This window comes from Salmo salar, chromosome ssa24 (assembly GCF_905237065.1).
Source record: "Salmo salar chromosome ssa24, Ssal_v3.1, whole genome shotgun sequence".
NCBI lineage: Eukaryota > Metazoa > Chordata > Actinopteri > Salmoniformes > Salmonidae > Salmo > Salmo salar.
In genome coordinates, this window is record NC_059465.1 from 11,863,120 (window position 1) to 11,880,725 (window position 17,606).

A 17,606-nucleotide genomic window follows, 5' to 3' on the forward strand; every position below is an offset into this window, starting at 1 on the left:
CGTCCAGCTGGCCCGTCACAAGGAGTCGCTAGAGCACAATGGGACACGGAAATCCTGGCCGGCCAAACCCTTCTCCCTGACCTGCACGATGCTTGGCCAATTGTGTGCAGCCTCATGGGTCTCCCGGTCACGGGCGGCTGTGACACAGCCTGGGATCAAACCCGGGGCTGTAGTGACACCTCAAGCACGGCATCAGACCGCTGCGCCACTCGGGAGGCATATTTCCATTCTTCTGATATCTGTCTCCAAACAGGGTGCCAAGTGGAGGCGTAAAATTAAGCTCATCGCACTCGCTGTCCATGATGAAATACTTATATATACTAATCGTTTACAAATAGTTGAATATTAATGCTTACTCATTATAAAGTGTAAGCAATATTTACATTCCTTTGATAAGCTGACTGACTGGCTTCCAACAGAGTGCCAAGAGGAGTTGTAAAAGAAGCTCGTCTCCCTCGCTGTCCATTAACTTATTAAAGTCTTATTCCGAGGTCCATTAAGATGGCCTCCGTGTCCCAAATGATAAACAGCAACCTCTAGGTATTTCTGACAGAGTATAAATCAAACTGAGTTATAAACAATACTTTAAGACCAGGGACTGCATGACAAGAAATCATTTCAGAGACTCCAAGCCCCAAATGTCACGAGGGGTAAAAATAATTCTGTCATGAAATTGTCGCTATTAATCACCCCCCAATTTTTAATGGGAAACAGCCCGCAACTGACGGCACCCAAATACATTTAGGGGCCTTCATATAGGCACTTTTAAAAGAGTGATTAAACTTTTAATAAATCCCCCTCCATCTTAATTATTTTTTAAACAGTCAGTTGCGATTCACTGGGTTGTGGGCCAGAGAGGTCTCTTCCTCTTTTAATGAAATCAAAACTGAACAGAAACTGTGTAAAGGTGGCAGAGAGTACCTGTGGCTACAGGCCTGTGAGAGCTGAGCTTCCTATCCACGCCTGGCTGGTACTGCCTCATTAGAAACCCTCCTCTGCACATTTTAATAGCAGCACCACTAACACAATTAGCAAACATTCATGTCAAAAGTTTGAATTCGCTAGAATAAAACTGACATCTAGTTTCGACCATTCACCTCTTTACAAAGTTTGATTGTTATTTTCAAAGTTGGTTGTGAGCACAAACTGTAGTTGAGATGCGCTAACCTCAAATTTATTCATAAAGGTTAGGCTTGGAAGTTAAAGCTCTAATGCACCGCACTCTGAAATCCTACCCTTATCGAAACCAGTACTGTTAAAACTCCTAACCTCAAAAATGTACTCGAAGTTAAACCCCTCTTAATCGTTAGCATAGGACTTTCAAATCCTAACCTTGTTTTCAGGTTGAGATTTTAAAAAGTATCATATGGGAGCTGTGGCAGTTTAATATATTTTATACAGCAAGCATAGCACTACTTAAAAAGGTCACACCGCATGTGGATATTCATCAAGGTAAAGAAAATCTGCCTGGGTAAGATTCCATTATGTATTATCAGCTTGGAGCCACATACACGACATGCACAAAAGTATGTGGACACCCCTTCAAATTAGTTGATTTGGCTATTTCAGCCATACCCGTTGCTGACAGGTGTATAAATTCAAGCAAACAGCCATGCAGTCTTCATAGACAAACATTGGCAGTAGAATGGCCTTACTGAAGAGCTCAGTGACTTTCAACGTGGTACTCTCATAGGATGACACGTTTCCAACAAGTCAGTTCATAAAATTTCTTCCCTGCTAGAGCTGCCCCAGTCAACTGTAAGTGCTCAGAGAACGGGAACGTCAAGTGCTGAAGCACGTAAAAATCATTAGTCCTCGGTTGCAACACAGACTACCGAGTTCCAAACTGCCTCTGGATGCAACTGTTTGATGGGAGCTCCATGAAATGGGTTTCCATGGCTGAGCAGCCGCACGCAAGCCTAAGATCACCATGCGCAATGCCAAGCGTCGGCTGGAGTGGTGTAAAGCTCGCCGCCTTTGACTCTTGAGCAGTAGAAATGTGTTCTCTGGAGTGAGTAATCACGCTTCACCATCAGGCAGTTCTACGGACAAATCTTGGTTTGGCGGATGCCAGGAGAACGCTATCTGCCTCAATGCATCGTGCCAACTGTAAAGTTTGGTGGAGGAGGAATAATGGTCTGGGGCATTTTTATTTTTTTCCCCCCATGGTTCGGGCTAGGCCCCTTACTTCCATTGAAGGGTAATCTTAACGCAACAGCATACAACATCATTACGTCCAGCTGTTTTTAAAATCGACAAAAGGCGGTTAACTGGAAACGCACGCACTCTAGCAAGGAATCGTTGCATCTACTGTATTTTCAAAGCAAACTTTCTAAATGTCAACAACAACAAAAAAATTATCACAGGACAAGTTAATGGAAACATAGCTAGCTACAGTGTCAAACTTTATGACCATCATGTTTGATGTACAGTTACAAGATGACACGGCACATACCCTGGGTCGTTCTGAACAGAATGAGCCCATGTTCGTCTATTGTGGAGAAAATCCACAGCAGAACACACACCTGAACGCACGCGGCATGTCCACTTTCTATGACCATCAATATAGCAATCCGTCTCTGTAATTGCCCTGTGAAAGCACAACAATATTGTATTTTATAATTTAGCTAGTTATGTTGCTAGATTATTCTTTTAGTCAAAATTACATTGATGGAACCGTACACACTTTGGAGAGTTGGGTGGCCACTTGGAGACACCAGTTAGTCCTCTCACTCAAACCCTTGTCATTTTTTTTTATCTTACTTTTCACCTAGCCCGCATTTTCCAGGAATATTCTTGTTACTGAATGTATCCAGTGCATCTTCAGATTTCATTATTAACAAATTGTGGGAAAAGTAGAATAACTGTAAAACAAAATGAACAGTGTAATGTTTAGATTCAGTCGTGTCAGGTGAACTGTTGTGCCCTCAACTCCACCGGTCTGATCATTTTCCCATAATCTTTGATTGCCACCATGGTTCTGCATCTGCTTTTCATATTTCTTCTGTAAGAAATATCTGAATTTAGCCCCATCCATACAGGCCAATTCCCACACGTTTAAAGGGTTAACAAGGTCTCTCACAATGACTAACAGCTGGTTCAGTAAATAAAAGGCAGTGCTAACAAGTGTAGAAAAAGGTCACCCAGTGCTCCAGGTTAAGTTGAAGTGCAGACAGTGCAGTGTTTCTCTAGGAGCCATTGACTTGACTAAGAGGCGATGCCTTGACCCTGCCTCAAAGTCAATCCCCACAGATGGCTATGTACACCTCCCAGCAGCGTGGGGGAAAAATCCATTTTGAGGAGTCATTGGCAGTGCAGGCTTGAAAATGTGCGGCTTAAATGGCAGAATAACAATATTTGTGTTTGGAGTGAACTCAGATGGGCAGAGGTCGCATTACGCTGTACAGTAGCAGGAGGACGAAGGGATGAATTACAAGAACTCCACCACCAACAGACGTGGTATTTTTCCAACCTTCTCTCCATTTCTCAGTCTACAGCAGCAGCCTTGTCTCCATTTCTCAGAGTCTACCGTAGCAGCCTGAGGTGAATGCAGAAGCAGAGGGTAAAATAGCTAGACTGCAGGTGAGGTTTACAGTGTGTGTGTGTGTGTGTGTGTGTGTGTGTGTGTGTGTGTGTGTGTGTGTGTGTGTGTGCTCAAATGGCAACCTATTCCCTATATAGTGCACTACTTTTGGCCAGGACACTCAAAAGTACTGCACCACATAAGGAATAGGGTGCCATTTGACACACAGCCAGTATCTTCCAATCGGGGCCCAATGCTCTCAAAAACAAGACGTCACAGTCAGAGGAGCTAAATCTCTGGAAGAGCAAAGCGGTCTTTAAATCTCTCCTCTCCTGCACAATGCGAGCCCCGATGACGATATCCCCATCCAGAGCTGGGTCATAACTCCTGGGAGAGATGCACAGATTCTGTTCCAGTGATGTACCACCTCCTTCACAAGGTGTGTGAACGATCCAGCCACCACAGTCAGCTATTCCCTCCCTAGCTTGACAAATGTATAGGTCAGAATAAACTAATTCAGCATTGTCCACTGTGGTTACCTTTCACACACTTTTGTCATTCAGTCCATGCCAGCTAGCCCCAGCAGACCAGTCTCAGCAGCCAGAAAAAATATTAACTTTAATTACTTGAGAACAACATCTAAACTCAATGTACCGGTAAATTAACAGCTAAAGAGAAAAAGCGAGAAATAGGATAACCGTTGGGACTTTTCCTGGCATCAAAGTAAAGTACCCTGCACTAAACAGGTTCAGGTTTAGTTGCGAGCTCCAAGGCTGCTAAATGTTTGTCGGGTGGCAACAGAAGAGTACCACCTTGATTCAGACCAGGGACGTCACCACAGAGGAATAAAAGCAAACCCACAACAACAAGTCAAACTTTCACAGACAATAATGAAGGATACGTTTGTTGCTGATTTATAAAACTTTTAACTAGAAATCCCACAATCCGCTGAAGATAAAGGATGTGACAAGAGTCCTGATTAGAGGTCGACCGATTATGATTTTTCACCGCCGATACCAATGCTGATTATTGGAGGGCCCCCCCCCCAAAAAAAAATAATGACAATTACAACAATACTGAATGAACACTTATTTTAACTTAATATAATACCTCAATAAAATCAATTTGGCCTCAAATAAATTATGAAAAATGTTCAATTTGGTTTAAATAATGCAAAAACAAAGTGTTGGAGAAGTAAAAAGTGCAATATGTCCCATGTAAAAAAGCTAACTTTTAAGAACCTTGCTCAGAACATGAGAACATATGAAGGCTGGTGGTTCCTTTTAACATGAGTCTTCAATATTCCCAGGTAAGAAGTTTTAGGTTGTAGTAATTATAGGACTCTCTCTATACGATTTGTATTTCATATACCTTTGACTATTGGATGTTCTTATAGGCACTTTAGTATTGCCAGTGTAACAGTATAGCTTCCGTCCCTCTCCTCGCTCGAACCAGGAACACATCGACAACAGCCACCCTCGAAGCAGCGTTACCCATGCAGAGCAAGGGGAACAACTACTCCAAGTCTCAGAGCGAGTGACGTTTGAAACGCTATTAGCGCACACCCGCTAACTAGCTAGCCATTTCACATCGGTTACACCAGCCTAATCTTGGGAGTTGATAGGCTTGAAGTCATAAACAGCGCAATGCTTGAAGCACAGCGAAGAGCTGCTGGCAAAACGCACTAAAGTGCTGTTTGAATGAATGCTTACGAGCCTGCTGCTGCCTACCATCGCTCAGTCAGACTGCTCTATCAAATCATAGACTTAATTATAACATAATAACACACAGAAATACGAGCCTTTGGTCATTAATATGGTCGAATCGTGAAACTCATCTCGAAAAGAAAACGTTTTTCCTTTCAGTGAAATACGGAACCGTTCTGTATTTTATCTAACGGGTGGTATCCCTAAGTCTAAATATTCCTGTTACATTGCACAACCTTCAATGTTATGTCATAATTACATAAAATTCTGGCAAATTAGTTCGCAACGAGCCAGGCGGCCCAAACTGTTGCATATACCCTGACTCTGCGTGCAATGAACGCAAGAGAAATTACAATTTCACCTGGTTAATATTGCCTGCTAACCTTGATTTCTTTTAGCTAAATATGCAGGTTTAAAAATATGTACTTCTGTGTATTGATTTTAAGAAAGGCATTGATGTTTATGGTTAGGTACAGTCGTGCAACAACTGTGCTTTTTTCGCAAATGCGCTTTTGTTAAATCATCCCCCGTTTGGCGAAGTCGGCTGTCTTTGTTAGGAAGAAATAGTCTTCACAGTTCGCAACGAGCCAGGCGGCCCAAACTGCTGTATACCCTGACTCTGTTGCAAGAGAAGTGACACATTTTCCCTAGTTAAAAGAAATTCATGTTAGGAGGCAATATTAACTAAATATGCAGGTTTAAGAATATATACTTGTGTATTGATTTTAAGAAAGGCATTGATGTTTATGGTTGGAGCAACATGTACCTAAGCGATTATATGCAACGCAGGACAGGCTAGGTAAACTAATATCATCAACCATGTGTAGTTAACTAGTGATTATGATTGATTGTTTTTTATAAGACAAGTTTAATGCTGGCTAGCAACTTACCTTGGCTTCTTACTGCATTCGCGTAACAGGCAGGCTCCTTGTGGAGTGCAATGTAAAGCAGGTGGTTAGAGCGTTGGACTAGTTAAACGTAAGGTTGCAAGATTGAATCCCTGAGCTGACAAGGTAAAAATCTGTCGTTCTGCCCCTGAAAAAGGCAGTTAACCCACCGTTCCTAGGCCGTCATTGAAAATAACAATGTGTTCTTAACTGACGTGCCTAGTTAAATAAAGGTGTAAAAATAAAATAAAAATAATAATAAATATATATATTTTTTTATAATAAAAAAATAGAAATAAAAAATAAATAATTGCCAAATCGGCATCCAAAAATACCGATTTCCGATTGTTATGAAAACTTGAAAATCAGCCCTAATTAATCGACCATTCCGATTAATCGGTCAACCTCTAGTCCTGATTGCTACTAGGCCAATGATGATTTCTACTAGCCGGTCTACATGAGACGGTTTTAGTGTTTGCTCATGAGCACAGGTTCATTGGTGCCTGAAAGTGAATAGGCTTGTTCCACATTACATTGAATAGGCATCCTTAACCCAGGGCTGAAAATGATCTTAGATATCCATTGATTTCCAGAGTATGATCTTAGACAGACGCATGCATCTTGGCCTGCCGGTGCGTCACTTCAGCTAATCTAATTCTCCGGGGGAGGGGAATATTTATTGTCATTGCGTTTTGAGTGGTGGCCTATACTTTACGTTATTTCACGTTTAGAAAACACCATTCATTAAATCAGGATACAAATCAACACTTTTTATAGCAATTCATTTCGCTATATTAATAGATCAGTAAAGTACAGTATAAGAATACTAGCCTGTTTGTCCATCTGATACAATTGGAAAGGAAATATGAGCGCACGCTAAACCCAAAGACATAGGCTGCGTTCTCAAAATAGCACCCAATTCCCTAAATAGTGCACTACTTTTGACCAGGACCCATAAGGCTCTGGTCAAAAGTAGTGCACTGTATAGTGTGCCATTTGGGACGCCAACATAGAACAGCTGTTCAGACCAGACACTACAGCCTGTGACATACAGTATCTATTGGTTACATTATTGCAATTAGGAAACGTGGATAAACGCACCTTTGGCTGATGATGAAGACCCATAAAAATGTCAGCGCAGGTAGACATTTATCATTCGAGGGCCACTGCACCGGTGCTGCTACACCTACAAGACAAAATAAGATACTTTTTTTAGGATCTGGCACAAATCATGTACTTTACTTTCTTGAAATATTATTGAAGTAGGTAGGTCACTATACAACAGATACGCTGAGACAAATTATTATACAACATGTTTGATCTGTTGTCTGGCTGCTAAACCCAGTAAGATACTTCTTCCATGTCTTCTCACATTTCAAAATGATCATTCATTCCAACCAGCCAGTTCACCATTGACACAGTCTCAGTCACGGGGAGCTTATACTCATGTTATACTAAGTGTAACAGTGTAGGTCCCGTCCCTCTCTTCGCCCCAACCCAGGCTCGAACCAGGGACCCTTGCACACATCAACAACTGACACCCCACGAAGCATCGTTACCCATCGCGCCACAAAAGCCGCGGCCCTTGCAACGCAAGGGGAACAACCACTTCAGGTCTCAGAGCGAGTGACGTCACTGATTGAAATGCTATTAGCGCGCACCACCGCTAACTAACTAGCCATTTCACATCGGTTACATAAGCATTGTTGAATACTCGTTTGATTGGTTAGAAAGGCATTCTAGAATGGACATTTAAACCAGATATCGGGACAGTTGGAAAAGATATCGGGACACCTTGTAATCATGACGTAATAAGCGCCTACACATTTAGACCGTACTTGCTACAAAAGTTAAAAGAACGCTAAACCACACAAACCAAAATTGGATACATTATAAAACACAGGTTGAATGAGTGGGGAAAAACTTATCGAGCTAGCATTGATTTGTTTTTACGGATACAGTTTGATGGAACGTCTGATGACCTAACGTGATGAAAATGAATCTCTGGTCCCTACTGTTGCAGTCATGACGCACATGGCACGATGCTGTGAAATCCTCCCAAGTTTCTAGTTTGACCAGCTGTTTAACTGATATTTTTCATTTGGTTATTATATTGGCAGGTTTTCCAGCAATAAACTATTTAGCTAGCTTCTAGCCTAGTGATTGATATGCAAATGGTTCCTCCTCGTAATAAACAGAATTGAGTTTCCTGATGAGAATGAAAACTTTTCTAGCTATGCCAGGCAAAAATTGGGGGAAATTGTGTGGTATCCAAATAAAATGTCAATAATAAACAGCTACTAGTATTGTTATATTTGGCAACTGTGGTATAAGCGGGATAAACAGCTTAAACAAACGCAACAAAACAAACGTTGCTGTTATTCTGGCTGCAGAGGTCGTGACTGTGTAAGCCGTAGCTAGCTAGCTAGCAAGGGATAAGAAAGTCACCAGCGAGCCTGGCAACGAAACAAATTACGAACGACTGGGACGTGTCTCTAGCAACCAAAAGATGAAAGTATGAATTTGCTTATATGAATTTAAATATCAAATATTTTTTATTTCTAATGGTAAATGTGTGCTTATATTATTGTTTTATTTGGCAACTGTGGTATAAGCGGAATAATGTTGCTGTTATTCTGTCTGCAGAGGTTGTGACTGTGTAGCTAGCTGGCTAGCTTGCAGCAAGCAAGGGATAAGAACGTTGCCACTGAGCATGGCAATGGTACTTAGAACAGGGTCGCGTCCATAAATATCGAACAAATGACAGGTTCGCGTTTCTAGCAACCTAAAGATGAAAGTATGAATTTGTTAATAAAAAATGTAAAAAGTATTTTTTTTTACCAGTAAATGTGTGCTTTCATATTTGGCAACTGTGGTATACACGGGATAAACGCCTCCGTTCTGTACATTACATTGGAAAAATTAGCCTTAGAAGCTTAGACATAAGGAAATATACATAAACAGCATACAGTAAGTCTAGTGGACAATTTTATGGTGCCTCGGCATTAGCATAATAAACGACAATATGCTCAGAATTGTATGTATTGATCAGAATTTTATTTTTATCATTTACAATAAGCCAGCACAGCCAAAATATTTATCAACAAACACTCATGAGAAATAAAAGGTGAGAAATAATTTGACATGAACAAATAATTACAACCATAAGCCTAATATAGGCACCCAGCGGCCCTACAGTGTGCAGGACTCCATTGATTTGTACAATTTGCTATACTCATATCCAGTCCGAATGCTTGAATTTTTTTTTAACTATACAAGTAACAAAATGTGATATATCACGCAAAAGTGAATTACATAGGCTTTAGAAAATGCAACCAACTACAGAGATTGATAGGTAGGGGAGCCCATGTACCCTGCTTCAATCAAGCAGGCTTCAGTCACCCACATGGCTTCAGTCACCCTCAAGATTGAAGCGGGAGAAAAATCCAGCTTTGGCGTCCTTGTCAAGCCTCACACTGGACAGACAGGGATCCTGGGATGGACAGCTCACACAGCTTCCCCACGTACGGTGCTGGATCAAGGGTGACCTTGAAGACAAGATCCAGGAGCCTGTCTTTGTCGCCTGTAACGTTTTTAAAAAGGGAAATATTTGTTAAAATGGCTAGTGAATTTAATTCCCTTTTATATACTGTTCTGAGTTTTGAAGCTATCAATTCGTTGGATGTAGGGATCTACTCATTGTACAATGTGTTTTCTGGTGTTTTTGAAGTACTTCATTTGAAATAAGCAATATTTGGTTAGGTACTTGGTGAAACTTTAATGTTTGTAATTTGAACGTGTGTGTGCCTGAAATGCTCAATTGATTTGAAATGAATAACTATGACTTACAGTATATGTTGGGTCTATCTTCACCCCCCACCCCCCTTTTGACTTGGGAAAGCTGATTTTGTATCACAGCATTCCTGCTGCGGTGGTTGCCTGGGAAGCTGTGCAGACAGTAGATGTTGAATTCTCTAAAATGTCTATCATTACAGCTTGATGATAGTGGAAAGACAAAAGGAGATGGAAAGTGAAATAATAACTGCACCCCCATTATACCGACATCTATGGATAGGATAATTGTGTCTGTCAAACAGGTAGGCTTACCACTTGTTTTTTTGGAAAATGAAGAAATGAGTTCCAATCATAAATGCATGGCGGGGCCTCGCCGGAGCAGTGTAAAATAAGCTTTATGTCAATGACACCAGCCTTAACGAATTTAGTTCATTTACATATTGAACTTGATTGTCCCACATCAGCATTTATTTTTTCTCAACCAATAGTGGCCTCTTCCCTCTGCTGTGGTGCTGCATCGCAGTCAGCGATGTTCTCTCTCGGAAGCTGTCCACGGTCATGAAATCGTCGGCGTTTGCTTGGACGCCAGCCTGATCTCCATCTCCTTCCACCTCTGGAAACTCTCGGTGGTCATGAGACTTCTCATGCGAGCTGAAGTGGCACTGATTAATCCGGTCCCTGGTTCCATCCCTGACCAGTGCAGATTTGTACTCATGTGAAAAAAAGTTTGCAGCAAAAACAAAAGGCTGCATCATTTTGCTTGGAATAGACAAACCTAGGTCTCTCCACTTTCTGTTCTTTCACCATCCTCCTATTGTAGTGGGTCACCCAAAACTTTAGTTACACCACGTGGGAAATTCCCCTCCTTATCCTGATGTGGCCCAGCCTGCACCAACATATCCTGTAAAGATACATTCCTATATTTTGGCCACTCACCGGGATATTGTATGTTTTTTGTCTGGGAGTCTGATTTAGCAGCAGCACCACCACCACCGTCATCGGGGAGTGACGAATTTGAGTCTGGGTCCAAGATAGTAGGTTCTTCGTCGGCATTGTTTGGAGATGTGGCTAGGCCTGGTGCGACCACCTGTTCTTGTCCAGCCAGAGAGCGGTCATCGGTGGAAGTGCATGGCTTGGACTCCTCCGGTTTGCCCTCATCGCTAATAGAGTCAGCGAACGGATGCTCGTTGTTCTCGGCGAATGACTGGCCTGTCCTCGCAGGCTTGTCATTCTCCACAACAGCTGATGGACATTGCTGCACACTGATACATTTCACCAGGGAATTTCTTTGGTTTAGAGATTGTGCCCTCTTTTCTCATTTTTTAAAAATATTCGCTTCCTGATAGTTTGTCTTAGACACGGTAGCAAATTGTTCAAAAACTCTATAGATTACTTTTAGCTAAAATTATATCCACTAGTAGTAGCTAGCTAATAGACTAGGCCTCTGCCTTAATCACCAATCATCTTTGTCACACACACAAAAAAAAAAAAAAAACATTAGCAGATTCATTTTTAATAATGTTTCACAATTGGATAATCCCACTTAAAACACACACATCCCCACAGCTACCAAGGATAGTAGGAGTGAACTTCGGGAGAAGAGGGGATGGGGCGGGAACTGCAGCAACGCTATGAGCTGGTGGCTGGGGTGCCGCGGGCGGTGTAGTAGCCGATCAGGGGCGCCGGAGGGTGGCAGCCAATTGTCAAAATGCCGCCCCTAATCGGGAGGACATGATTATCAGGGGTAAATTACAAATACTATACACACTCCTATAGTTGACAACATTCCTTTATGTCAGCTGTGTGCTGGTGTAACAGTATATCTTCCGTCCCTCTCCTCGCCCCTACCTGGGCTCGAACCAGGGACCCTCTGCACACATCAACAGCCACCCTCGAAGCATCGTTACCCATCGCTCCACAAAAGCCACGGCCCTTGCAGAGCAAGGGGAACAACTACTTCAAGGTCTCAGAGCGAGTGACGTCACCGATTGAAAAGCTACTAGCGCGCACCACCGCTAACTAGCTAGCCATTTCACACCGGTTACACTGGCAGTTCTCAAACTCAACGTAGGGGGCTTAGGGATGGAAGAACCAAAACCATATAGTGACTGTCAGGTGTGTTACAGGAAAATATGCCGTTCACAACTCCAAACAGCCACAGTTACAGCCCCCGTGTCAGACTTCATACTTCCATTATGATCAGCACTTGCAAGATCCACTGATCAACTATCAATGACGGTACAGCATCCGCCTTCTTTTGCTTCCTGGAAAAACCCATCGAATATCCTCCACAATTGATAAAACTATTATGAGCTGGTTTCATCCAAATTTGAAGAAAAACATGATATTCACTGTTCGGGAACTTGAAAAACGAACATCTAATTCTATACAGTGAAATGTCAACACAGCCGTAGCCACTAGACTGGTGACCTTTACCCTCTTAGCCAAGGTTCCACACACACCGACTCCCACCACATTCCAAACACACAGGGAACGGACCCTGGTTACACACAGTGGTGGTGTGTTGAGTCACTGACTGACTGAGCAGGACTATAAAAGAGCACTATGAGGGCTGTGAGCGAGGCCAGCGGTGCATGGAGACTGGACTGTATGTGACAGGGTAGCAGGGTTCCGTGTTGGGTCTGCTGCCCTAGCTGTTCAGAGGAAGACGAGAGAGATACTGGCTGTGAGAGGACAGCACCTCCAGCTGAGCACCTGCCATCTCTTTTCCTTTCTCCGTCTTTCCCTCGCTCTGTCTCACGAGAGGTCACAAGCACACCCAGAGAGCGAACAGGGACAGGACACACACCAGAGACAACACCAGTCCCTCGCTCCACCAGCACATCTGCCAGGGCTTAATCCCACTGTCATCTGCTGCAGGAATTTAGATCTTTAAAAAAGATTATGCTCCCAATAAACTAAAGAGAGGGGGGAAAAAAGAATCCTATTTTTTATCCGGTTGCACCAAATCATTTAATTCCTGGTTTGGTTGCTCCCCTGATGTCAAATTAAATAGTAATGAATGCAGGGTTAGCTGCAGTAAAAAGTGCATATGCAGAAAGTCACTTGCAGTGAAAAAGCCAGCCTTGTCTAAAACAAAAAGACATTTACAATTCCTGGGAGGCCTGTACAGGCAAACTGACAGCAGCGGCCTCATTCACTGAGGTGCGCAAACACACACACAAATCTTTCATGCAACAGCACTTTAGCTAACTTAAAGGGGGTGACTCAATGCTAAAAATTAATCACGGATAGTGTTAATAACAAGCAGAGTAAAAGTTTCCTTTTAATGGTCCTGAGGGATACGTTAAAGAAGACTGGCACTGTAGAAAATGGCTCCAAATCACCTCAGACTGACCCATTATCAAGGAACAATGGCGTCTTAGTTTTACTAGAAACATCAGCCGGTTGTATTAAAACAATATTCCTTGATCAAAAGGAATACAGGAGGGAGAGTGATGGAATAATAACACAGGGTATATGACTTGTTAGAATGTACCAAATCACTGCTTTAAAATTGCAGGGAGTTTCCACGAGGCAGCGACAGCATCCCAAATTGCATCCTATTCCCTACATACTGATGCACTACTTTTGACAAGGGCCCATAATGCATTATATAGGGAAAAGGGTGCCATTTTGGAAGCAGCATCTTTGTGCCCAAAGACCAGAGAGGAGGTTCGTGTTTCACTAGCCTGAAACCCCTGCCGCCTCCAGACACAAAGGAACAGTCTTTAAATACGTTATGGTCTTTTTTTCTTTTTTTTTACATTTGTTACAAGGAGATCTCTATAGCAGTCCTGTTTCTAGAAATAACGCAGCACAGAATGACACACGGAAACATACACTTCTGTTTTTCCATGTTGCATGTTAGCCAAGCCTTTCTGGATAAGTGAAATCATTATTTTTCCATTGAGAGTAAATGCATGCACCCCCTTTACACACTCAGACAGACAGGCAGCTTCCTTAAATAGAGATGGGAGTGGGCTGGGCAAGACGAATGCAGCCATGGAAATGTAAAAGGGGTGGCATTTGCTGGTGCCTATAATCGATTAAAAAGCCATTTGCTCCTCAGGTCCCGTCCCTGGCCTACACTCCTAAATGACAGCCCCACAGAGCCATATGGAGGGGTCAGAGTGGCCCAGCCTGGGCCCCAGCCCCTCCTCCCTAGCTTCTGTCACAGTCTGCTAGGCACCTGGAAAGCACCCATGCAGAAACCTCCATCTCTGGCAGACAGTCCAGGCCTTCCTGACCCAGATCTCACTGCCCCATCAACACCACACTCCTTCGACATGGGAGAGGAGAGAAAGAGAGGAGAAGCAGGACTAGGACAGCTGTATGGCAGACACAGCCCAGACAGCCAAGCCTCACTAGCAGTTAGTGACGTATCACAGACCTGCAGCTGACCTCAAACATACTGCATGTGTGCAACATATTTAGTCACCTGCTGTGAGCGTGGAGGGAGGGGGAGGGGCGTTGAGCCAGATATCTCAGTTAAGGGGTAAGGGTGAGGAGAGTGGAGGGTGCAGGGTAAGGAGAGTCCAGGGGAGAACCAGATGGACAGGTTGGTCGTGTTGAGACATTCAGATGATATTAAATCTTACTGCCTGTCAGGACAAACAGCTCTGACTGCCATTCCGTGTGATGTTTGCTTGGACAAATGCTCGTGTCCTGTCCACATGGCCATGGGTAGTACTACCGTTGACTTTAAAGAACTAAAAGGTGACTGAACTCTAACACTGTCTCTCCTCAGCACTGGGCTCCCCCCGCCCACAGTGAACACTAAGTGGTCGTACTCTGAGAGCGCAACACAGAGAGCAAGGTTTTTTGTAAAATGTTTCTTTTTTTAGCTCAGAAAACTTGTGACAAATCCAAACTGCCCACTTTGTGCAAATCAGTGTGAATGTGATGTCTTCAAATGAAATTATATTTGCCACATGCGCCGAATACAACAGACCTTACTGAGAAATGCTTACTTACAAGCCCTTAACCAACAACGCAATTAGAAAATATTTGCAAATAAAATCTGTGTCATGCTCTCTTTATTTGAGTGTTAACACCCATCAGCATGGCATTGTTTATTCAATCAGAAACAGCTGCGCAGTTAATCCTCTTCAGGTGATGAGCCAAACAGCCTTGTGTCCAATTAAACCATGGAGCAAATTAAAAATAGGGGATGCAAACATCACCTACAAATGTTTTTACCTGGAAATTATCATAATCATTTTTCACTTGTTTTTTTGGGGTAGTCTGTATAAAGAACAGTAAAATAAAAATAATAATAATAATAAACTTCATAATATTGAGTTGCACCCCTGTCCCCCTCTGTCAAAAGCTTTCAACAGGGATGCAGGCCAATATTTACTCCAATGCTTCCCACAGTTTTGTCAAGTTGGCTGAATGTCCTTCGAGTGGTGGACCATTCTTGATACACATGGGAAACTGTTGAAAGACCTGCGTTAAAGACCCAGCTGCGTTGAAGTTCATGACACTAACCGGTGCACCTGGCACCAACTACCGTACCCCGTTCAAAAGGCACTTTTGTCTTGCCCATTCACCCTCTGAACGGCACACATGCAATCTATGACTCAGTTGTCTAAAGGCTTAAAAATCCTTCTTTAACACATCTTCTCCCCTTCATCTACACTGTTTGATGTGGATTTAACAAGTGACATCAATAAGTGTTCGTAGCTTTCACCAGGTCAGTCTGTCATGGAAAAAGCATAATGTACATAATGTTTTGTACACAGTCTATATATCTGACCATTTTATAAAATGGTATAACTGTGATATGATAGCATTTTGCAAACATGCTCCCCGTTGTCCCAAGATGAATGCAGTGTTGCCAATTTAGAGTGTCACCACATTGAAAAGTAGCTTAATCTGACCCCTCCAGCGGCTTTTATTGGTACAAGACTATAGCGACAAATTAAGCTACTTTTCATGCTGCCTTTGGGAGTTGACAGCGATGATTTCAATGGTTTTGATAGCATTTAGCGACTTTTCCCACTCAATTATGTAGCAACGAGAGTGGGAGAAGCTGAAAAATAGCTGCCAACACTGGATGAATGGTTTTGACCACAAGTTCTGTTTCACTACACCAAAACTCAAATTGTCTATGATGAAAATCCAAGAAACATAGTTGCATGTCATTTGCAGCACGCATGATCATGAGCAGTCATTGTAGCCCGTCATGCCTGCCAGCAGCCCATCTATGAAAAGGTTGCACCGTGTCCATTACAATGCAGAGAATACAAACTAGTTTTCAATAGTTATCCATATAACCAGAGAGTCATTATTTCTAATGGCAGATTCAAATGCAATTTATGGAAGATGAAGATAGAAACCACTGGCCTATCGGCAATGTTTACCCTAAACCAATGCTTATGACAAATCCATCTCCAGAACCAACCACAGGTCTAAATGGCTAATCTTTTAAATACCGTGTAGTGAACCTTGGCGCCAGTCTGAGGTCCTGAGCGCTGTGGAGCATGTCTTCATCAAGGATCTCTGTACTTTGCTCCGTTCATCTTTCCCTCGATCCTGACTAGTCTCCCAGTCCCTGCCACTGAAAAACATCCCCACAACATGATGCTGCCACCACCATGCTTCACCGTAGGGATGGTGTCAGGTTTCCTGCGGACGTGACGCTTGGCATTCAGGCCAAAGAGTTCAATCTTGGTTTCATCAGACCAGAGAATCTTGTTTCTCATGGTCTGAGAGTCCTTTAGGGCCTCCAAGCGGGCTGTCATGTGCCTTTTACTGAAGAGTCGCTTCCGTCTGGCCCCTCCGGCATAAAGGTCTGATTGGTGGAGTGCGGAGGGGGTCCTTTATGCATTTGAATATTTCGTCAGTACCTGCCTAACTATTTCAAACTTCATAATTGAGACATTGCTGAACGTTTTAGCCAAATATACCACTTCAAAAACATAAGCAATGTCGTCGATACAATTGTAGAACGACAGCGAGTGAGCGCTCCGATTTGAGGCTATGGGACTCAACGGCTTTGAAATATTTATATAAAAAGAAAACTTTTCTGACGACATTCAAATACTTTCAGCTTTGATCGACTGTCCATACATAAACTATTGACTTATAGATCCATAATTTACAAGAAACGGGATAAATTATATACAGCTGAGCTGCACTGTTCCGTGACTGAACAGTGAGAAAGATCAGTGAAGACTCAATCAACTGGTACGGAAGAACGATTACGAATGTATTCTAATAAGTAGTATGTGAGGGGTGTCCATTGGTCTGGGACAGGCAGCTCCAGAGCACCGTATCGCACACCTACAATGAAAAGTAGGTCTGCTAGCTGTTGAAGCACGACCACAGACACTTCCATTCATTACAACAGTGTTAGGTACAGTCTCTAATGGCTTACAGATTAACCAGCCAACTCACCCGCAGACAACCACACCGCTTCCAAGAGCGTGAACATACACCCACGGAAAGACTTAAGCGTACATGGCAACGGATGGAAACGGTGATTCAAATTGTTATGTTAACTAAAACTACAGCAGATATAGTGAGAAAACCCATTCAGAAACACTTAGTGCCATTGACGGTGGCACATTAAGTGCATCTGTAACACTGGAAAAATGTGTGTTGGGGGGGGGGCTGTGTATTCTCCTGAAGCTGTGCCAAAGAGGTTTCAGACTGGCGGAAGCCCCCCTTCTCCCTCATTCCCCAGTC

The 17,606-nt window shown here is 42.9% G+C and overlaps 1 protein-coding gene across 17 annotated transcripts in view; it reads right to left on the reverse strand.

Annotated features, from left to right (window-relative positions):
• The window catches only part of arvcfb (ARVCF delta catenin family member b), a 250,535-nt gene that overhangs the window by 162,871 nt on the left and 70,058 nt on the right, over positions 1-17,606 (reverse strand). For all 17 annotated transcript variants that reach the window (XM_014170900.2, XM_014170903.2, XM_014170897.2 and 14 more), the window contains one exon: positions 7,218-7,302. The gene's annotated coding sequence lies outside the window, so the exon portion shown is untranslated. The remainder of the gene's footprint in view (positions 1-7,217; positions 7,303-17,606) is intronic.